The sequence below is a fragment of the Mustela erminea genome, chromosome 15 (assembly GCF_009829155.1).
Source record: "Mustela erminea isolate mMusErm1 chromosome 15, mMusErm1.Pri, whole genome shotgun sequence".
Classification (NCBI taxonomy): domain Eukaryota; kingdom Metazoa; phylum Chordata; class Mammalia; order Carnivora; family Mustelidae; genus Mustela; species Mustela erminea.
In genome coordinates, this window is record NC_045628.1 from 75,280,526 (window position 1) to 75,303,568 (window position 23,043).

Below are 23,043 nucleotides of genomic sequence, written 5' to 3' on the forward strand. Positions count from 1 at the left end.
CTCCCTTTCTCCCGAATGGATCGTGAGCTTGTTCTTCCCTTTTCTGGAGGCACAGAGGGCATGGACAGCTTTGTTTCCTTAACATCCTGTATTTCTCCTCTAGTGCTTTCTCCGGAATGTTTGTTCAGATCACTTGACTGTGAGAACGAACACATCCTTTCCCATTTGTTCAGGAGTGGGTCCTACCCTCTCAGTGCTCCATGTGTCACGAATTCTCTATTGTAGTGACCAGCTCGAAGTACTGACTCTGGGCTGCCGGGGAGTGGCCTCTGCTCGGCGTGGCCAGCCTGAGTTCTCCAGGGATCATGGGCTGTGGGGGTCACAAGAGAGGCCAGGGCCCCTTGTGCAGAAGGGGCTGGGTCCCCAGGTGGGGTCTACTGACAGGGTCAGTGCCTTTTCTAATGTATTCTCACGTGTAACTTCTTCACCATATTGTTTGCCTAATAATCAGCTTCTCCTGCCTATCTTATAGGATTGAGAGGATTTAAGTGAGGTATAATCTATGTTATGTTCTTGACACAGCTTCTGGCACGTATCAACAGCTTAAAATAAGTGTTAACTATTGTACTGGAAAGAAAAGTCAGTTCTTTGGTTTAGATGTGGAGGAAATAATTCTTGTAACAAGTTTGTTTTGCTCTCCCATTCTGCCAAGGGGTTAAAATATAATCCCTTTTCCTTGGAATTAGATTGCTGGGGGTGGATGGAGTGCCAAGGTGTTGGGGGGACATTGAGCCTCTGAGGCATCTGCTGACCCAGGTCCAGGATCAGTGAATGTGACCTTAGTTCCTGTACCATTGTCCCCTCTAGCCCTCTGGGGCTCTGTTCACCACTGACCTTTTACATTTGGGGTCATGGGGAGCATTCTGTAGCCTTTTTGCCACAATGGTGAAGGGAGACATGAGAGAAAGAACTGTAGTCTCTGGGCCTCTGCTGGCTCTGACTGCCTTGATGACCTTGAAGCCTTAAACTCTTTGGGGACCAGGGACCTCCCTGGGTGTGTGGGGAGTCAGATTCCTTTCCGTCTCAGACCCATACACTTTGGGTTTAGTCACTCCTCTGGAAAGCTGAGCTCATGGCTCCATTCCTAGTGCTTGCTTGTCAGTGTGTGTCTGTGTGCGTGTGCATATAACACTGAGAAAGTGTGTGTGTGTGTGTGTGTGTGTGTGTGTGTGTGTGTGTTTGGGGGGGCTTATCTGCCCTCATCATAGTCATCCTGACACATTTTGTCCAAATTACCCTGATGGCTTTGGGTATAGAAACCAAATCCAAACACTTCCACCTCTGTTTTCCACCTTATTTCATCCCTTTCCTGGAGGTGACAACAGAAGGTCCCCTAGGGCCTTGGGGTAGGGGTGCTAGGCACCTCCCCTGGGGCAGCAGTGGGAACAAGGGAGCAAATCCACACTTACCCACTCTTGCTGTTGCTTCCTTACAGTGTTGTAACTGTTGTCTTCCTATCTTTAGGTCTCTTGGAAGTGTATCTTCTTATCGGTCAATGAAATGCCATTAACCAGAGTCTGTTGCATCAAATAGGAAGGAAGGGAGAGGCCCAGGACTGGGTATGATCAGGACTCACCAGTGCTTACTGAGTGCTCACTGTGTGCTTGGCACTTCATGTGTTCTGGTAATCCTCACAGCTGCCCAGTAAGGTTGGCAATACTGTTTGAGTGACGTGAAGCAGAAGCTCTGAGAAGTGACACAAGTTGCCCGTATGTATGCACTTGGGCAGTAAGTGGCAGAGCGAGGACTTGAACCCTAGGGGCCTGGCTCCGAGTCCCGACCATCAGTGTGCCTTGGGTGTGCGGGTGGCAGCCTGTGCCAGGTGCCCGCCTCCCCTGGGACTGTGTCCTGGCACGCCATGTGCAGCGGGTAGTGCCCGGCCGGAGATATAGCACGCACACTCGCCGCGGCTCGGTCCCTCGCTCCCCCTTGCTTCTGAGTGAGCCCTGGAGTCGCTCCGCTGGACAGCACCCTGCTTTCCTTCCGCTCCTGCCGGCCTGGAACGCAGCGCAGAGCTTTAGTGCCTATAGACAGCCATGCGGGGCGCCAGCCAGACCTGGAGCTGCTGGTGTGTGTGGCGGACACTGGCGGGGTGGCAGGCTTCCTGGGTCGCGGTCTGGCATCCTGGTCAGAGCGGAACTGGATGTGGTACTTGCTGCCCAGGCCACGGGGAAGCCCTGTTTCACTCCTGCATGTCGGGCCATCTGGGCTCCAGGAGAGCCCTCTGCAGGACGTCCTGCGGGAACTGGGAACTTCATAGGGGGGCAGTCAGCCTCCTTCTGGGGACCACATCTTGACTGCTGACTTCCTTAGTGTGCTGTGGTAAGCTGCCCCAGCCAGGGTAGCAGTCAGGGCCCTCAAGCTGGCAGGTGTTGCAGGGACAACTTTATTACTTCTCCTGCCTTTCTCTTCCTTTTCTCCTGGGCTATTCCTGCCTTGTTTGCAAACATTGCAAACTTAAAGAAAAGTGGCAGGAGCAGTGCAAGGAGCTTTAGTCTACCCTTTTCTCAAGTTCACCCCAGTAGTTGTATTTTGCTTCTTCTACCCTTTCTATGTAGGTATCTATGGCTCCATCCGTCTGTCTGTACACACCCATATGTGTTTTTTTCCTGAATGATTTGAGACAGAGCTGAAGACATCATGCCCTTTTATTTACCCCTATAGACTTCAGTGTGTATTTCCTAAGAATAAGGATGTTCTCTTGCATAACCAGAGTATGATACCCAAATGAGGAAGTTGAACATTGATTCACATTATTATCTAGTCCACGGTCTGTATTCGACTTTCAGTTGTCCAAATACTGTCCTTTATGGCCATATATATGCATAAATACAATTTTTGTGTGTTGGGGAGAGGATCTTTCAAAGGAACTATGGTCGAAATTTCTATCTCACAAGCCTCTTTAAGAAAAAATGTTTCTGAAAGTTTGAATGCTCATTGTGAAAAATTTGGAAACTACAGAAAAATGAGAGAAGGGGAGAATAAAAATAATGTGTAATTCCAGCACAGAGGCTTAGCGCCGGGCTGGGTGGAGGGCTTGCGGCAAGGTAGGTGTGGACGGCTTTTGCACAGGAGACCTACACCCCAGACACTCAGGGCAGGAGCCCATGGTGTCCTTGGGCTTTGGGGAGGAACAGGCTCCCTGTCTGGAGCAGAGCAGAGGGGAGTGTTTTTCCTGCTCCTGCCCACCTCTTGGGTGGTTGCCTACCTGAGCAGGTGAACTTAACCACCTCGGGGTAGGGGAGGGTGGAAATCATTAGTGAATACCCAGAACTTGTTCAAGATGTGAAAAGAAATGATGCATGTCCTGCCTTGTCCAGTATATACCCCTGACTTCCTAGACCTAGCAGAGGGGGGAAGATGGGCATGGGCTTCAATCCAGAGAAATGGCGCTACCCTCTTGGCAAATACCTGTGGTTTTTTAATGTGCTTGTTAGGCTCGCCTCTTGTTGAACCTCTTGGGCCTCTGTGAGCGGGCCAGTGGAGAAATAGGAGGTGAAGTTCTAAATGGTGAATTTTGCTCTTTGTCTGTGACTTTGCTCCCCAAAAGTTCTTGGGGGAAGGTTTCAAAACTTTTCTATGAAGTGTAGATCTTGCTCCTGCATTTCATTTATCCAGGCTGCCCTCTTTGTCATCACGAGTGATAACTGAAAGAGGCTCACTTCTTTGGGCCCTGGAAGGGGTCTTCACTGAGTAAATCTGGACTCTAGAATGGTTTTGCTCCAAGAAGCTGCTATCACCTTGTCCATGGCTCCCCATCCTTTTGTACCTCAGTTTCCCTGAGCTGTAAACCTGCATTATGTGTGAAAAAGGGCATCTGCAGGGCGGGATCAAAAGCCTCAAGTATTTTTCCATGTGTTTATTTTTTCTTCTCCTGCACCAGACCCTCTCCTTGAAGGAGCTGGCCTTGAGAGTGACAGGGTGGGCAGCCGCCCAGACTGTGGACACCCTGCTGAGGCCACGGAACTCCTAACCTGGATGGGCCAGGACTGGAGAGCTGCTCTTCAAAGAAACCCTTTGAAGTGCAAACATTTCCTTTCCTGAAAAGAAGGGAAATTGAAATGAAAACCTATTGTTCTGTGCAGACAATGTTCTCTTGGATCAAAGAGAGAATGAGGCTTATAAAGGGAGATTCACAAATTAGACCTTAATGTGGTGCATGGTGATGAAGATGTGACTGCATTGGTGTCCACTGCCCACGCTCTGTGAGTTGGTAAGATCGTGTTTTCCTCCCCTACCTAAGGTCCTAAATCTAGGTTTTTCATGCTGTATTTAACTGTCTCTTGTTTGTGCTTTTGTCTTGTGGTAAGCATTTAGAAATGTCTTTTCGTAAATTGACACCATCCAGGATGGAATATTATGTAGCCAATGAAAATGGCATTTTCTTTTTCTCCCCCACTTTTTTTTTAAAGATTCACTTTTTCATTTTAGGGGGGCTGAGGGGCAGAGGGTGAAGGAGACAATACCAAGCAAACTCCCTGCCGAGCATAGAGCCCAAGGTGGAACTTGATTCCACAACCCCGAGATCATGACCCAAGCTCCAAGAGTTAGACGCTTAATGGACCGAGCCACCCCGAAAATGGCATTTTCAAAGAATACTTGATCTTATGGGAAAAACTTTGCTGTTAAAAGTTAAAGTAAGGTCTGGATGCAGTACTGTGTGTTCATTATTATGTTATCTGAGATATATATTTGCACAGAAAGGAAACACTGTTAAAATTGGACTTCGGTTTGTTCACTGATCTGTGTGTTGCACTTAAAATAGTGCTCAACAAGTCCTTGTTGGGTGAATATTTACATAATTAGTAAAAATAATATTTTTTTACTTTTATTTTTTTTTTAGAGAGAGTGCGTGCTCTTGGGGAAGGGAAGGAGGAGCACGGGGAGAGGGAGAGAGAGAATCTTAAGCAGGCTCCATGTTCAGTATGGAACCTGACTTGGGGCTCCATCTCACAACCTTGAGATCAGGACATAGGCCAAAATCAAGAGTCAGACACTTAACCGACTGAGCCACCCAAACACCCCAATAAAACAGTATTTTAAAGGCAGAAGTTTTTGGACTAAATAGTAACATTTTGGCAGGTGGAAAGAACAATACATTATTTTAAGTTTGTTGTACTGCTGCCCTGACATTTCAATTTGGGGTTTATTTTGTTTTTCGGTACAAATATGTTCCACATTTTGTACTTTGGTACAAATCATACTGAGAATGAGTGACTCTGACATTTCTAGTTTTGGAATAATCATCTTCTGTTGAAATTAGACTATCAGAATGTTAAAGTTTTTCCTGGGTTGGCTATGAGGCACTTTCACAGATTGGGTAAAATCGTATGTTTTCATATACTCTATAGCTGATGTACCATTGGAGCAGCTTATCTTGTCCTGTTGTTTTTGCTGGGTTCGTCCAGGATGTCTTATTTTTGAGTATTAATATTACCATGAGACATTGGATGTACATTGGCCTGGTTTTGTTTATAAGTTCTTTAAAAAACACAGCATCTCACCTTTACCTGCAATGTGAGTTAGCTTTGAAAATGGCCCTAGTGTTGGTGGATTTTTGCAGGGCAGGTGAATGGTACAGCCACCCGTACCTGGCCTAGGTGAGACCATTTCATTCCTGTCGGAAGGACACAGGTTCTTAGTTTTCAGAGCTGCATTGGAAGCCTTTCCACCGGGCCGTCTGCACAGGGTTCTGGAAGCCTGGTCTTTGGGAAGTCTTCCTTGGGGCCGTTTGCGATAAACTGGTGGCATCCACACACTGGTTCTCCTGTGGGTGGCAGCTTTCAGACTCCTGCGGCTGCAGTCCATCATAACAAATCAGTTTACACCATGATCAAGTACACATATCGGGGCACACCATGTCTAGAGATTAAAATGAAAGTTTTCATGAAGCGTCCTGCATTGTTGTACCTGCCGTGCATCCTGATAATTTTCCTTTTCTATTGCATGTTTAAAAAAAAAAAATCCTGCTGGCAACTTGCAGTTTGCAAACTCTGTTAGGCTTGGGCATGCTAACCTGCAAACCCCCCTGCCCCCTGCCCCCCGCCCACTTGGTGGCCTGAGTTTCAGGTTTGCTGGGCTGGGGAATGGGAGGAATTATCAGTCCAGGCTGGTTTGGACAAAGGCATTCAGACGGTAGAGGTTTCCTTTCGTGGTGATTTGAGGGTTTCTAACTGAAGTGGATATTCTTTTTGGTGATGATTCCCAAGCAGGTGAACAGGGACACAGGGCAAGACCTGTGTGAGTTCCTGGTGTGGTTTCCTGCTGATGCAAACGGTGAGCTCGGTCTTTTGCTCCCCTCACGTGCTGGTGCTTTTGAAATTGGCCTGGTCAGGTTTTTTCATGTGTGGTTTTTTTAGAGATGGCCTGAATGTTTGTTAATTCTATCACTTTGAAAAGTCTTTTTTGAGTATATTTTATTTATTGTGATTTGAAGAAGAACGTATCTGAATGATAAGCCTTTCAGAGTTAAAGATTTATGGGAAGATGAGGGAGAAAAGATACTCCAATAGAAATACTGATTTTTGGACTTTTAAGTCTGGTGGATTAAAATTGAACAGAGCATTGAATATATAATATTAGTAATAGCGGTCATATCATTAAATAGTTTGCCTTGAAAACTTTGAATGGATTTTGCATAAACTTAAATCTTGCTTGAGAGTTGTTTGATTTATTTATTTTTATTTATTTTTTTTTGCTTAGAAAATAAATATTTTTAGGTAAGAAGTCTGTGTACATTATTTTATTTATTTATTTATTTATTTGGGGGAGTTAGTGATGATGGGCAGAGGGAGAGAATCTCAAGCAGACTCCCCGCTCAGTGTGGAGCCCCATTTAGGGCTCAGTCCCAGGACCTGTGAGATCATGGCCTGAACCAAAACCAAGAATTAGATGCTTAACTATCTGAGCCACCCAGGTGCCCCTGTGTATATAATTCTTAAAACAATTGTAAATCAAGGGAATTGATTCTGTGAACTAGAACACAGTAACAGAACAGAATTAGAACGAGATAAGTTGCCTGCTTTGTTGAAACATTGTACAAAAGTCTGTCCTTGTTTCTTGTAAACTTCTCTTATTTATTATGCTTCTCAATAATAATAAATTTATTGTAAGAATTCAGAATACTTAGTTTATAGTCTTTCAAAAGTTCATCTGTAAGAAACAAATATTACTACCGCTACTGATACTATTAGGGAAAAATCCTCATGAACTTAATTTTATGCTCTTATATATGTTAATATTATGTGACATATGGGATAATCTGTTATTGTATTTGCATAACACATCCCTCGTAAATCTATAACCCCAATTTGTAGCAGCTGGTTTTGTTAAAAAAGAAAAAAACAAAGCATTTTTGTCAGGAGACATTTCTTTCTTTCTAGAGAGCAATCTTGGGTGATATTTGGCAAGAACACTCATTAATTCTTTGAGTAGTCTGAATTAACTAGGAAGAATGTCTCACTAGTCTCAGAGTTGGATACCGTTGGAATTTTGGAAATTATTAGGTGTCGTTCGTGGCCGGATTCAGTCCTAATTACTGAAGGGCTCTCTCAGGTCTGGGCTGATGAGTCAGGCAAGGGAATTGCCACCCTGGATTTCTTGGGTGATTTTGAGTGAGGGCAAGAGGCTGGGGAGGAGAACATACTCTGCACAAAGACATTCCTGTTGCTTCTGCCTGGCTGTTAATTGTATTGCCTTGACAATCTGCAAGGGAGTTCTTGCTGAATCACCTCAGAGAGCCTGTGAGCTGGTGGGAGGTTTGTTTGGAGCCTCTTAGGGGGGTGTTGGCTCCCCAGCAGGGGTCTTTTTCCAGTGAGGTGTGTGACTCTGTGCATGAAGGAAATAATATTTGCCCTGGAGAAATGGTGGGAGCAAGGATAGAGAGAAGGGGGGTGATCCCTCCATCCTGACGCTTTGTAGGAACAAGCAGCACTGTCCCAAGTTCAAATGAGTAACGACTCAGAAACCGTCATTCTCTCCCTTTCTAGAATTGCTCCTGCCACTAGACAGAAGCTGCTCTTGAGCTAACAGGACTTTTTGGCTCACTTTATTCTGTGTGTGGGCATGGATATAGGCTCCTCTAAAATTCTGTGGCCTGAAACCATAGTCCTGCTAGGTCTGGACACCCACAGGAGGCCCGCACTTACAGATGCACTTGTACACTAATCAGATAAAAACTTAAACTTAGGGACGAGACTAACCGTGTCATATTTTGTAGCGCACAAAGCAAGAGACTTTGACTGTATTGTGTATGTTGGATGGATTTTGCAGTATGTCCCTTACTTACTACTTTATTCTTCCGTCACTGTCTAGAAATCATGAAGGTAGGCACACACGTGGATTAGGCAGTTGTAATAGAGCAGATGTTAAGGAGAGAGCAAAGGGATGCATTTCAATAAGTATGTAAGTTAAATAACTCGCATAATGAAATAGTGCTTTTCGTAGCCTTAAGGTCAAACTTTAGGAGGCTCTAAACTACCTAGACCAGTATACATGCATACAGGTCCTTCCCTGGAGATCTCCCTGAAATGCATATCTGATTCAGCAGGTCTGGGGTAGGCATTTCTAACTGACTCGTGGGACCTCTTGGATGAGCAGGCATCTGCCTACTGCTAGAGCCTGGAACTAATCAAGGAGACGTAAGCTCCCAAAGACAGTGCCTGGGCACATTTGTCTTTGTGGCTCCAGTACCTGGGGGAAGTGCTTGGTATTGAGTAGAGGCTCAAAAGGTAACCTTTTCAAGAGCTCAAGCAGTTGTTGTCCCAGAGCCCACAGGCTTCAGGGCCCCTAGGATGGGAAGGGTGTGGGGGCCCACTGGTATACTCATTTCTGACCAGCCCGATTATCTGTTTACAGCCAATTGTAGATAGGAAGTGGTAAGTCAGATCGTAGAGGTGGGGCTTCTAACCCTGGAGACAAGTGATAGCTGGGGCCCTAGCAGTAGAAAGGCAGCAGAACAACATAAAAGGAGATGCAAGAAGTAAATAACCAGTGTGGTTTGGGATACTTAAGCACAGCGGCCCTCAGCCCTCCCCATTTCAGGATGTCTATGTGCACAGTTTCCCTGTCTGAGAACGGGGGAAAGTTACAGTCTCTCACACTGTAGACTGTGTTGAGGTTTAAATACACCAAGTGAGTTGGTATTCCATAAATGTGAGCTATCTATTTTGTATCAGGGTTGATATAGAAAGGGCATAGAAAGGGTTAAGCCTCAGCCATCAGGGAGGTTTCTGCCAAGTGAGAAATCCGGTTCCAGAGGCTGCACATACATGTGTTATTACTTGGCTGGTGAAGGAGTAGGTGTAAATTAACATGTGAGGCGATTCCTCCAGAAGGCTGGGGAGTGGTGCAGTGGGCTCAGGAGAGGTTCCTGCTTGTTCTCTCTTAGTCAGGAAATTCTTCATGCAAGAGATGAATGTCAGGAACTTTCTAATTAAGGGGCAGGGGAGATGTGCCAAGGGATGGGGCATGGCGGTGCCAGAGTGGGTATGGGAGGCGAGGTTCCACAGCCTCTGCTCAGAAGATATTGAGCCAGGATGCCACTTAGCAAAGGAGGGCATGCATTTGAGTGGATGCTCAGGTATTTAATCTTGCATTTCCTTGTGGTTGATTCAGAGCATTTGCAGAGATGGATGGCTGAAGGTCAAAGGGGTGCTCAGGCAGAGATCCCATCCACCTCCCAGAGGCACTAGGCTTAGCCAAGGGGAGAGACTTGCCTTTGAATAGTCGGGGAAGAACTTGGCTGCTTTTGATAACCATTCAGTTAGAGGCTCTGTGCCTAGTACACATATTGGCATTGGGGCATTTGAAGTTTAAGAAAGAAGGCAAGGCAGAGCAGTTTCTTAAAAAGCTTTGATACAGTCCTGTTCCTCCATGTTTCACTGCAAATGCTGTGAAAATGTCCAGAAGTCTTCCAAAGTCCTTGATCTGAATGGTATTCTTGCACCTCTTCACAGGGTGGGAAAAAGGGTGGGGTGGGGGGGAGAAGCCATGGGAATGTTATTAAATTCAGTGTGTATGATTTTTATTTTTTATTTTATTTTATTTTTTTTAAAGATTTTATTTATTTATTTGATAGATCATAAGCAGGCAGAGAGGCCGGGGCGGGGGGAGCGGTGGGTGGGAAGCAGGCTCCCCACTGAGCAGAGAGCCTGACGTGGGGCTCGATCCCAGGACCCTGGGATCATGACCCGAGCCGAAGGCAGAGGCTTTAACCCACTGAGCCACCCAGGTGCCCCTGTGATTTTTATTTTTGCTGTATTTCCTGGGTTCCTTAATTCATATGCTTATGAGAAGTCTTTCTGTCAGACGGCATATAGAAACATCCTTTACATTTTTCTATGAAATTTGACACTCGACATCACTTCTGTAAACACTTGTGAGCCATGACTGGACCTTCTTGGGAGCTCTGGGGATGGCGGTGGTGACGGTGGGCTCAGTGTGTGGGATTGGGGACTGACCCATGCCCTGTACTCCATGCCCTTTGGTAGTTTCTGCCTCCTGCCTCCCATATGTGTTGCCATTATGATATTCCATGATGGCCTCTTTTCTTTGGGACTGTCGGATTTTATTTATGGCACCTCATACAGGAATGTGGAGGGTGGTTTGCAATCAGCCTTTTTATACTTTTCAGTCTCAAGAAACCTGCACATTCTTTATTTGTCTCACCAGGCAGTAAGATGAGCGACTTATATTGGGTGAAACTTTGCAATCTGGTCTGTGAATAATCACTTTGCTTTTTAGCACTCATCATGTTGGCAGAGATAGGTCTCTAGTTAAGCAGAGTGGCCAGGTAAGGAAATGAAGGCATGTGCTAAGGTGTAAAAAATGCCTTGTAAAGAAGAAGGTGCAAGTTCCACTCTTCATGCACATCTGCATATTGTCTGAACACCACGAGGGGTAACTTCTGGAGTAGGGGATGTTTTTATGAACGTGCAAGGAAGTCATGTGTGGTAGAGGGACAGCAGGTGCCCTCAACACAGCCTGGGGAAAGGTTAGCTCCTGGAGCCCTTTGTCCTTTGTTGCCTAGACACAAGGTCCTCCTTGGGACTCATCACATCATCCTCTCCAAGTGCCCCCTGGTTTGAGCTCCCCCGTCAGCTAGACATGGCCTAGGAGTCTGGAGACCTCCATGCCACTGGCCTAGCCATGGACTAGTGCGGTTCTGGGCAAGACTGAGCACTCAGGGCCCCATTTTCTGCTTTTGAATTTAGAAGAGATTGGGTTAGGATACTGTCTTTGGGGGTTCCCAGTCCTTAGCAAGAAGTTGGTGACATTGCACAATTATGGAGCCACTAAAAAGCTCCACGTGGTTTGATGTCTATACTATAAAAAGTAGGTGTGGAGTGGGAATGGTGGTGATCTGCTATAGCAGAAAACAGAAGGTGTGGTGTTAGGTTGGTGCGAAGATCTTGACTCAGAAGGGTCACCTTGCCTGTATTAGCTCAGAAACAATGAGCTAGGCTACTAGTGCAGCCAGGGGAGCACAGTGGCTCCTGTAAAAAAAAGAAAAAAAGTACCAGGTAACCAGTACCCACATGGTCCGCCCGACTCCCACTGGTTCCCCCTCGGGAATGCTCCAGAAGAACCATGCTGGTCACAATTGTGTGTTTCCTAAGCTCATTTCTGGAAAGAGTGAGCAGTCCTGGACGCATGTTCATGGTCCCCTGCCGGGCTGGTGGCTGTTTATCCGGAGACAAGGGCAAGAACTTCCTAGCAGGGGCGGCCAGTTGCTGGGGTCAGGTGCTTGGCAGCAGTGTCCAGTTGTGTGGGGCATCTCTCGCGGAGGTTTTGGAATGTCGGGATAGGCCATGAGAAGCTTTAGTCCCAAAGGATCTCCCTGGGGAAGGAGCTTGAGAGAGGTGATTTTTCAAAGGACAGCCAACCACACACATGAAGACAGACACAGGCCCCATCACAGGAGAAAGTAAGCAAGCTGGCCCATGTTAACCTGCCTGGCTTGAGTTGGGCATAGGCTCTCAGCAGCAGCAGCAGCAGCAGCAGCAGCAGCGAGAGTGGTCCTCTGCTGGAGGCTGGGTTTCTGGAAAACACTTGCCGGTGTTCTTGCTTCTGCTTCGCCACTACCTCCTCAGAGAGACCTGTTTCTCCTCAATGGAATGAAGAAAGAGGTCTGATAGAGAAGGTTCCTGCTACCAGGAACCGTGTGCAGAGAAAAGGGAATATGGGACTTTTTAAAGTTTGCTGCTTTTGATGGGTTGTGACAGAGAACCCGTGTGGGAAGTATTGAAGGGTCACTGCTTTGCCAGTGGTGGTGAATCTTCCCGGGGCATGGAGCGCCTGACTTCCAGGAGGAGGTGGCAGCTGAGAGCTGAGGGTCAGCTGAGAGCCTCACATTGGTCTCTGCTGGGAAGAAGCCTTCCCTTTGTCGCTGCTCCTCAGCCCTCGCCATGTCCTGGAGTAGACTAGCTTAGGGACAGATGGTGGGACACCTGGCTCCTTTCATGGGCTTAACTGCAAGGGCCCTCTTCTAACGGCGTTCTGCCCAAGGTCCTTTAGATTCACCTTAGTGGATGCGATCCGGCTGATGACGGAGCTTTCTCAGTTAGATGTGCAGATGTGTGTGTATAAAAATAACACACCGGTGGATTGAACAGCGTACACTCAGCTGTGCCACCGAGTTCACATAAGGTTCAGAGGAGGACAAAGGATGGCAGATAGTCAAGTTTGCAAAAAAGAAAAGACTTCGCTTGTACAGCTGAAGTTCAGATATCTTAAATATCTGCTCTCTGGACAGAAATCCGATAAGGGTTGTATTACAGAAGAAGGGAAATTTCTAGTGTGTAAGTCCCAAAGAAGGCTTTGCTTTTGTTTCAGAATGGAGGGGGAGTTTATAAGACGGTTTGCTGGAAGATTTGGGACTGCCCGGTGTGGCAATGCCAAGGGAAGGGAGTTTGATTAGCATCTGAAACTCCCTGCAGGCCACGGCCAGATGAGCCGCAGATTCCTCAGCCAGCTCTTGAAGTTAGGTTGTCCCTTGTCCAGACTTTCAAATGTCTTCGAATACAAAGCAAATCATGCTTTCTGCCTCTGGTAACAAATTGACAGAAGCAGAGGGAGTAGAGGCTAGAAGGGAAGTGGGCTCAAGAAGAATGTCGTTACTGATAGGTGGATGGAGCCAGGGGTGTCTGGAGTTTATCACCAATCTTTTGCAAATGCTATCATGGGACATGCCTGCTAACAAAGCAAGCTTTGTGGCCAAAGACAGGACTCTGGGCTGGAGTGCACCAAGTCTGACTGAGATGTTATGTCTTACGTTCTTGGCTCTCCAAAGCTGGGCTGCTTGACATTTCGGACAGGAGCAGGACAAACTCAGGGCCTAGGATGCCCATCCAAGTTGTCTTATTTACATTCTGTGGTCCTTATAAAGTGAGTTGCAGCTGCAAGATGGACACAGCCCCCTCTTGGAACTGAATACCTGCAGATTCCCCAACCCTTTCTGGGTGTTCCCTTCCACCCCTCCTCCCTTACGTGGGACCTGAGAGGGCTGTGCCCACACAAGCACGGCAGCCCTGACCTGGTCCTCACCTCTTCGGCCGCTCTGTGTCTTCCGCACCCGCTCCCACCCCCAGTGCAGTGCTTGTCATTGGCTTGTGCATTTGGCTGCAAACGTGGGAGCCCACTGAGCAAGTCTCCCTGCTCCGGCTGACCCTGACTGAGCTGGGTGGGAGTATGGAGTTAAGAGCTGGAGTCCAGCCAGATTGCTGGCCAGAGCTATGGAGAAAGCTCGGGATGCCATCAGGAGCAGTTCCCACTGGAGGGAAGGTGGCCTCAGAGAAGAGGCACAGGAAAGGAGAGCCTTTAGCCCCATCTGACTGTCAGGTTCACTGCCCCTTTAACCAAAGCAAACCCATATGCTATGTATAGAACTTTATTTGAATTCTAGAATTGACCTTGTGTTTCACTGTTGATAATTCATAAAGTTTCATACTGGCATTTAAATGTAGATCATTAATTTAAGAGCTCAGCAATAGACATGACAAGACAGGGCTAAGGCCTCCTCCAACTTAGAACTACCTGGATGGACTGTGGTGCCAGACAGGCCTGGGTTTTGGCTCTGGCTCCAGTGCTGACCTTGCACAGGGACCTGCTCCAAGCCTTGCTCCGCTCATCGTTCAGATAGATACAGGCTTTCGGGGCATTGGATAACCCAGGGAGCGGCCGACCGGTGCTCTCGGCTCACAGCTACATCCTTAGCTGTCAGGCAGTGGATGTTGGTTCCCTGTGTATATCACTCCCCAGTTTTCTGTTTACCTTCTAGTGGTGGTGGGGATGGTACATTTGTTGTCCAGAAACGCACACCACAATATATGCTCCTCGCCCAGGGTTCCTCAGCCAATGAAAGGTAAGAACCATCAGTGCAGGTCCAGCGGACAGCTCCCTTGCAGCTTGGGTATTCTGTAGGATACACATGAAGGCGTGTTGGTGTCAGCCATTGGAAAGAGGGGAGAGTTGGGGATGTTAAGAAACATGTCAGTTGCATTAGCTAATTCCTAACTGTGAGAAAACTGGTCAGTCTTACATATCTGAGGTAGCTAATGGTTATTTCTGTAGAATGCTTTTTATTTCTTGCCTCTGCCCGTCTCATGAGTTGATGGTCTTATTCACAGTAGCAGTAGGCAACATTAAGCATTAATGATGTTTGTTGTAGGTTAATAGTAGAAGGTGTATCTTCAGCTCTGCCTGAGGAACTGTTGAGCCTTTTTCTGGAAGTTGTAAGGCAGGCATGTGGCTCCTCCATGTCAGGACAGAGATCTTCCCTTTGGACCAGCTTTGAAAAAATTAGTACTAAGAACATAGACTCCATTTGGAATTTAAATCTTTCAGGCATTGGTATGAAAAACCTTTGATTTTAATTTGCACATAAACTCCCTTTCAGCTTAAGTCTTTTAACTCGGTCATAAAATACCTAGAAGTCTAGCGGAGGCATAGAGTGTTTGTTTTATGCCAAGAATTAGCATATCCATAAGCTAAATACAGCTTTCACTTTGTCCGGGCAGGAGTTTGTTTGTAATTTCTAAATTTGGGGCCTTGTAGCACAGTGGAAAGTTCCACAGTAGCAAAGCAAATAAAGGGTTGGTTCTTTTCAAAAATTCCAAATATACTGTGGACTTATCCTAAGTTAGAAGAAGTATACAGTACTCTTTATAAAAATATATGTCCCCCCTTCCTTTTTTTCTTTTTCTGAAGTTTATTGTTTTAAAGCGTCCCTGGGATTTCTTCCAGCACAGATCAAGGGAAATTGGTGCAGGGTTGAAAATACTTTTATGTTTAAATAAGAAAATTGTGTTGTTCTTAGATGTTTGTTTGATTAAGGGCTCCCATAACTAAGGAACAGTTACAACAGTTACATAAAGGAGCATAGGAAAAAAATGGCATTCTGAGCTAGATTCACTTTAGTTTGGAGGTGGTGGCCTTTCTTCTCTGCTTTATTCATGTGAATCTTAACATGTGCTTCATCAGGCAGCATTGCAGGTGTTTTTGTTTGTTTGGTTTAGGTTCTGCCCAGACACTTGTGATTCCTACCACAAACAATCCTCTACTGACAAACTAAAGAGCAAAGACTATTAGCTCCTGTGGTGATGGCCACAAAGTGTTAAGATTCACCCCAGGCTCGTGTTTTCAATAATCATTATGAGAATTCAGATTTTTAAAACAAACTCTTCAAGAAGTGTAGAATCCATTCATCCGTTGAGCAGATATTGCTTGTGTGTGGAAGGTGCCAGCCCTGTGTTACCAAAGTGCTTGCCCTTTATGGGGCGGAACTCCTGGGGTTCTCTGCAGATACCGCAAAGATGCAAGAAATTGGCTGAGAACCCTGTTTTGTTTTGTTTTTTAAATATCTGATAAATGGATTTTTAAATTTTTAAATTATTTTTAAATTTTATTTTAATTTTCAGTGTTCTGAGATTCATTGTTAGAACCCTGTTTTTTTAATGATGAAACCAAGGAGAGTAAATGCCGTGTTTGATCTGAAACCAACTTTGATCTGAAAACTAAGCTCTTACTACTGTCCTAAAACTGCTCACAGTTGCCTCTCTTTCTAATGTGATTCAGTGAACTGTTACCATTCCTCACCCCCATTATCTCTCGGAAATAGTTAATATGGTTGGTTCCCTTTTCCTGCAGACGCTCTCCTTTTCTGGGTCTGTGGCAGAAGGCTCCCTCCAGCCCGCGTGAGCGGGAGTCACCACTCAGCTGCTGGGACCAGGGAAGAGCCTTTGTGGAGAGGCAGTCAGGACATTGGGGCTGATGGCTGTGGGCAAGGAAGACATGTGGTGGGGCTGAGGTGGTCAGGCCTGAGCCATCAGCACCAAGCTAGGGTTATCAGATTTCGCAAATGGAAGTACTGGATGCCTCATTAAATTTTAAGTTATAGATAAGCAATGGTTGCTTTTCTAGCATAACTTTTTTTTTCTCTAAGAAAAGTATTTTTTGGCATGCTTAGGTCACAATTGTGATACATTGGAAAGATACTTACACTAAAGCTTTATTCTTTGCGTGAAATTCAGATTAATTAGGTTTCCTATATTTGGTCTGGTAGCTCTCTGCCAAGCTAGCACGAAGACCTTCCGAGTCGTGGCTCCTGGAACCTTCGAAGGGTGAGGGTGTGGCCGGCCAGGAGACACATGGAGCCACACTCCTTACTTCAGAGAGTCCATCTGCTTGTGGACTTTTCCTAGAGTTGCTCTCTTCCTCTCCACTCCCTTCTTAGCCTCCCAGAATGCAAATGTTCCCCATAGTCTCTTACCTGCCTTGCTGTCTCCCAGGGAGCTCTGTCCCGTGAGCACGCCCCTCTCTCCGGGAAGCCCTATCCGGAGCCGTCATGTCAGACTCTCACGCGCCCAGCTGCTCGTGGGCAGCCCCGGGAGCTCTGCTGGACACACCGTTTTGATCTGAGGATATTTTGACTATGTGAAGATACACGTTTTCTTAGCAATATCGTCACAGATAAATTGTTGATGAAACTATTTCCCTGAGTGAATTTCAGTTTTAAGTCAGTTAAGTTTTTTTGGAGCACCTCTTAAATTTTGTATTTTTTCCTGAAAGCGCTCTCATCAGGTTAGATTATGTTCCATTTACATTTTCAGGAAAGGTCTTCTGCATCTGTCAACCATTCTCTGTGGCCGACTCTACTCAGTGTAGCTTCTGCTGCTGTGTGTTGTGTGCCTCTTGTTCCTTCCAAGTCTGGTTTTATCCTGGATCACATTTTGCAGAGTTGGGTTTTTCATACTGAGTTGTCCTCTGTTGATTGTGTGTACGAGTTGATTGTCTCTAGATGGTCTGTTTGGTCTACCATGTTGCTCATTTTTTTCTCTCATAGGCTTCTAACCTGTCGGTGTATTATGAACGGACGCAGAGAGAGACTGGTGGGCTCAAACGGTCAGGGCCTCGGTACCTCGGGCTGGCCTCATTCTCACCTCAGTCCTGATGCTTCCAATCCCAGACTTAGGATTCGCCTCCCAAAGGTGTTTTTCTTGACATCACTTCTTAAGAAATCCTCTGTGTCCCTGTCAAGCGTACTTGAGGTTTTAGAGTTCACTTTGACTTGCTGTCATCCCCTGCCTCTAATGTCCAGTCATTTATTGCATCCTGCTGACCCTCCCATTCCCCACATGCCTCTTCCTTTCGAGTCCCACTCCTATGGCAGTGACCTCAGCAGTAGTAGCTTTTGGCTTCCCAGCCCTCCATCCTTCGGAAATCCTCCTGTGTGTTCTCTTGGTACGTTTTTCCATACTTCCTTTCTGCTCTGTAAAATGATAGGCCCCCCCGGGACAGGAACCCCGTAGCTTTCTCCACGCCCTGCAGTTCCTCACGGAGTGCACAAGCCGTGGAATGCTCAGGAAAGGCCTCCTAGATGAAGGATCGTGCGCTGCCAGAGGGCCTGGGGCTGGGCTTCAGGACAGGGCTTCTGAGGGCGTGGGTGTGCCCAGGCGTGAGAGCAAGCAGTCGGCTGTGGGCCTCCTCACCTGCCTTTGGCACCTTGTCACACTGCCCACAGGTAACCTCAGTGCTGGGAGCTGGTGCCTGCTTGGCCAGTGGCCATCTGGCATGCTTCCCAGCGACATTTCATTTGACCTTTCCTTTGAAGAAGGGTTTTGAAGCAACACTGTACATGTAAAGGTCAACAAAGAAGAGTGGATGATATGCCGACAAAATGTGAGTTAAAAGGCAGGAAATGAGGCTGCTTGATATGACCAGGTTGGAGGCGATGAGCGGAAAAAAATGCCCCCGAAATAATTCTTTAATCATTTGTCTTTAGAGACGTAAAGTGGGACATGGAAAACAAACATTTCCATTCAATGTATACACAGTTTGGCAAAACAAATAACTGGGCTTTGTGAGCGTCCAGACCTCCCGGCAGGAGGAAAGCGGCCTCTTGACTGGGCATTCTTTCCCCACCAGAGTTCAGGGTGGAAGAAGTCAGAGGAGTTGCCCCAGTGGTAGAGCAGGTAAAGCAGAGCATTTTATTTTTCTAAATGAGAGCGAAAACTTCCAGATTTGTCCCAAAAGCCAAACTAGTGAAGAGGTCTCTGGGTGGCTTGGTGTCGTCCAGGGGAAGGACCTGCTGCCTGTGCCACATGACCTGCTCATTTTTAAAGGAGTGCTTGCTGAGTGTTTCCTGGCGTCCGAATGACATGGGGAGGTCTAGGACGGCCGGCTGTGGTCCCTGCCAACCCCCAGCAATGCACACAGCAGAGGAGATGTGTCTCAGTGCTACAGAAACCAGGATGTTTCAGTCTTTTAAAATAAAAATCAGTGGCTAAAAACTCAGTTATTGTTAATTATACCATTTATATAAAATTCATATATCTTATCTTATCTTTTTGATAGTTTTAAGCCAACTTAAAGATTTCTGGGCAACAGCCCTGAAGTCTTTTACCATCTGAATAAGGGAAGATAGAAATAAATCAATCAACTTATTTTTATGTTTTCAGCTATGTATTTGAATAGTGCCTTGTCAATTACTGAATACCTTCGTATTATAAAAGTGCAGTTATTTTGAGTATGTGATCTTCACATTACTTCGCAGGCTGGCTGGTAGTTAGATCTTTTGTAAATTAAGAAGCTAATAAAAACAACAGCAAACATATAGCACTTACTGTGTGCCCGGTGCTCTTCAGTGCAAATGTTAATTCATTTGGACCTCTCCCAAACTCTGAAGTGTCACTTAGTACTATTGTCGTCATCTTGCAGAGGGAAAAAAAGGAATCTGGTCTTATCTGAGACTTTAATTTCTGTCTCCCCTCTCTGTTCCTTGGTTCTCGCAGACAGGAGAAGGCAGGGGTGGGCTGAGGTATAGGTGAGGTAAGTAGTATCCTTATCTCAGTTTTCAGGTGAAACAGAGAAGTCTGGTGACTTGACCGTGATCGCACACCCGGGGTCAGGCAGGGCTCCTGATTCCTCAGATCAGTGAGCAGGTATAAAATGGGACAGAGAAAAGACTTTTCCCTCTCAGTATGCCTTCAAGTCAATAACATAGCTTGCTGGGAGTTGCCAGGCCTTCCCACCCAGGCGCAGGGAGCTCTGATGTTCTCTCCCACGTCAGGCTCCTAGACAGAGAATGTTCACAAGAGGGACGACTGCCCGCAGCCGCCATTTCATTTTATGCCGTAAAGACATGGTGAATGCGCCTGCCTAGGGATTTGCACTCAGGCAGGAGGTACTGGGTAGTTGGCTTTGTTGGCTGGTCCAGGTGATGGGCTGATATGCAGGAGGCTGCGGGTCAGGAGGCCTTCTGCACCCGACCCTGGCCTTCTCCGTATCGTGGGACTGGGCCGGCTGTGGACAGACTTGAGGGTGGCCTTGCTGTGTTGGCGAGGGCGCCGTGGGGGTGGTATGGAGGGTGTTGCTGGCCAGCCACGGGTGACAGAGGGGGCTTCAGGTTGGGGGGAACCTGGCTGAGTAAAGAGCATTTGGGGTGACACTCACACATCTGCTTAGTGACTCCCACACAACCGCTTAGAGCTCCGACGAGCACCACAGCCCCTCTCCGAGGCTCAGTTTTCTCATTGTTGATTGGCTGTGCGTCTGAAACTCCGAGCACAGAGTCTGTGACATACCAACTGCTCAGATTTTATTAAGTTGAAGGCTTAGGAAAAAAAGCCTTTTTAAAATGCGGTGTCTTGTTAAAACTCATCACTTGACTCTCTCTGGGCATTTTTGAGACCACACTAGGTCTAGGGCAGCTTGGGGGCAGCTCACTTTGGAGGAAGAGGGTGAGTCATCAGGTGGTCCAAGCCCCATCCAGCTGTGCAGTTCTATAATAGAGGCATTGTGCTCCGAGTAGGCCCAGGCGGCCCACATTCCCAAGGTGGCAGAAGCAGCTGCAGACATCCAGAGCTTGCTGCCCCTAAGGCCGGAGTCATCAGGGCCCCCACAGGGAACAGATGGTGCTCTCAAGCTGGGTAATTGGTGGTGAATTTAGTAAAGCGACTGTTTACAAAGTCAAGGCCAAGGTTAGGGGTGGTCCTACCGTGTTAGTGGTGTGGGCTGGCCTTGCCAGGGGGCCCTCAGTGGCCCCCTACCCTAGGCCTGGAAAGACAGGGGAGGGTTTGGTGACCACAGCTGGCTGTGTTAGAGAGTGTCTTCCTTCACAGAGTCTCTCTCCTCCTGCTGGCCCTGGAGAGCTCAGGGTGCACACAGGTGGGCTCCCGGTATGTACTGGAGAAGGGTGGAGGGTCCCTGGCTCTGGGCACACAGAAGAGGAGGTGATTTCAGGTATTGGAGGACAAAGACCATTTAGGTGAGTTGTGTATCCTGACATTTTGGTTTGCTTTAAATAAGACTCAGTTCTTAAAATGTGGTTCAGATGGTTGGACAGAGGTTCATTTTGAAAACATTTAAACTGATGGCTTCTTTGGTAAAATTCCTTCAGTTACTTAGAATCCTTAAGACCTGCATGCAGGTGCTTCTCAGTCATTCAGTGTGTCTGGATTTGGGTTGTCTCACTGGTAAACTTAAAGGGATGGGTTAGGGCAGGGCTTAGCAAACTGGTCTATAAAGGGCAGGTAGCAAATGTGTTAGGCTTTGGGGGCCAGATGTTTTGAATGAGAATCTTTCTCTTCCTCTTTTTCATCCTCCTCCTTAAAAAAAAGAAAAAGGAAAGAAAATTTAACTGTGAAAACCACTTTTAACTTCTGGTCGGTAACAAAAGTGAGCCACACGCTATAGTTTGCCAACACACAGACCGGGTCTCTGTTTCCCTAAGTGCAGTGTGTGTGCCATGTGTGCAGTTTGAGGGAGGGCACAGACAAACATTTTTATCTTAATAGTATGCTAAGTAGCAATGGATGTTAGAAAAAATAGACATGTCTGTGCTAACTACCTGTACAACTGTAGTCATCAGGGTCCCTGCAGGAAACAGACGGTCCTTCTGCTGGGTAACGGAGCTGAGCTGAATGTTTGAGTTCAGATCATTTTGGCGGTATCCATTTGAGAGTAATACAAAGCTTTCTACAAAAAATATTTAAATTACGGAAGAGGTGGATACCTTTAAGGAAGGATATTATAAAGAACGGTATGCACGCTACAAAGATAACCGCAAAAACTCACGAAGGAGGTGTGAGAATAGATGGGTTTGGAATGTATTAAATTTTCTTGTGACTCTTTCCTGCCACTGGCGTTTCTTGATGATTTTTTATTTGGGAACTGTTTTACACAGATGAAAATGTTCTCAAGAAGTGCCTCAAGAAGAGATTTTGTGTAAGTTAATGGGAGAAAACAAGAGGACAAAGCCGTTTCTCAATTGAGTCCCGGCTGATACACATGGCAGGCGTGTCTGGTGCCCCGCCTGCCTTGCTCCCCTCTCTCCCAGGGAGAATGGTTCCCTGGGTGGGAGCCCTGTGGAGTCCTAAATCACATCCTGCCCCCTTAGGTTTCCCTAAGCATTCCTGTATAGAATTGCTCTAACACAGCCTGCTATTTCGCCCCAGGAGAACAAATTAAGTCTATCAAAGTACAGAAATTCAGAGGGCAAGGCTTGCAAGTGCTTGCTTAATTCCCTCTGGTAATCACTGGGCTGGCGCAGGCAGGCTCCTCTTTTCCTGGACCTGTGCCCCTCCCCTGGCCACATGCAAGACTCATTTGTCTCCATCGGTTTCTTTAGAGCTGCCGCAGGGTCGGGGACATGTCCGTGGGAGGGCAGGGGCGGGCTGACACCTGCCTGCGTTGAGTTGTACCCAGGGCTTGTAAATGCCCAGGAGAGTAGTATGAACTCACTTGTTGGGTGTGCCTGGGCAGACAAAGGGCTGCCTCCAAGCCTCCTGAGCATGCCAAACATTCAGTGCAGGAAGTATCCCGAAATTTGTTTCCCATACATTTTTCCTTCTAGCTCCCCAAGTTGGACATGTCTTTTCCCTGCCTCACTGGTGATTTATCTGTCTTGGTAGCGCACCTTGATGATCTTTGGAAATTCTGCGCTAGTGCGGAAGAGACCTTATTGGATTTTTTTTACTGCTTGATGATCTTTCACTTCTGATCAGCTATGAAAACCTTCTGATTTTCTCTGAGATCCAGGCCACATACGCACAGAGTCAGGGGTGTTTCCCTTGTATCCCGTTGGAACTCAAAGCTTAACAAAGTATATTATGTAATGGACTGTACTCTTCTTCAGTTTTATTATCCTGTGCCCTGTCACAACGAAGTATCTTGGCCATGTGTTAGGCCTGGAGCTCATGTTTGCGGTGAAACAGAATGAGAAAAGACCTAGTGCTTGCAGGGAAGGTGTATTACGCCAGAGATAATTGCCCATTGGTGAAACGCTCAAAGCAAAATGACTGTTACGTACCGTAAACGCCTTGTGTAGGGAGGTGGAGCTCCTCTTACCAACTGCAACCAGCACTGTAATTATTGATTTCTGGGTCAGGGGGTCAGAGGTAGAATTTTGACTTGGGGTGGAATTGAAGTACATGGAGAAAGTGCTGCTGTTGCATGGAACTTGCATGGAAATCCTGGGATCTGCCCAGGTGCCCTTCGTAGGAAACCATGCCGCTGTCTTTGGTGGATTGGGCTCCTCCTAGCTTT

At 46.7% G+C, this 23,043-nt stretch overlaps 1 protein-coding gene across 5 annotated transcripts in view; it reads left to right on the forward strand.

Moving 5' to 3' along the window:
• SLC7A1 (solute carrier family 7 member 1) overlaps positions 1 to 23,043 on the forward strand; it is a 78,929-nt gene that overhangs the window by 4,431 nt on the left and 51,455 nt on the right. For 2 of the 5 annotated variants that reach the window (XM_032314456.1, XM_032314451.1), the window contains exon 1: positions 4,139 to 4,213. The exons of the other annotated variants lie outside the window; for them this stretch is intronic. The gene's annotated coding sequence lies outside the window, so the exon portion shown is untranslated. Of the gene's footprint in view, positions 1 to 4,138; positions 4,214 to 23,043 lie in introns of those variants that run through there. 5 annotated transcript variants of the gene reach the window in all.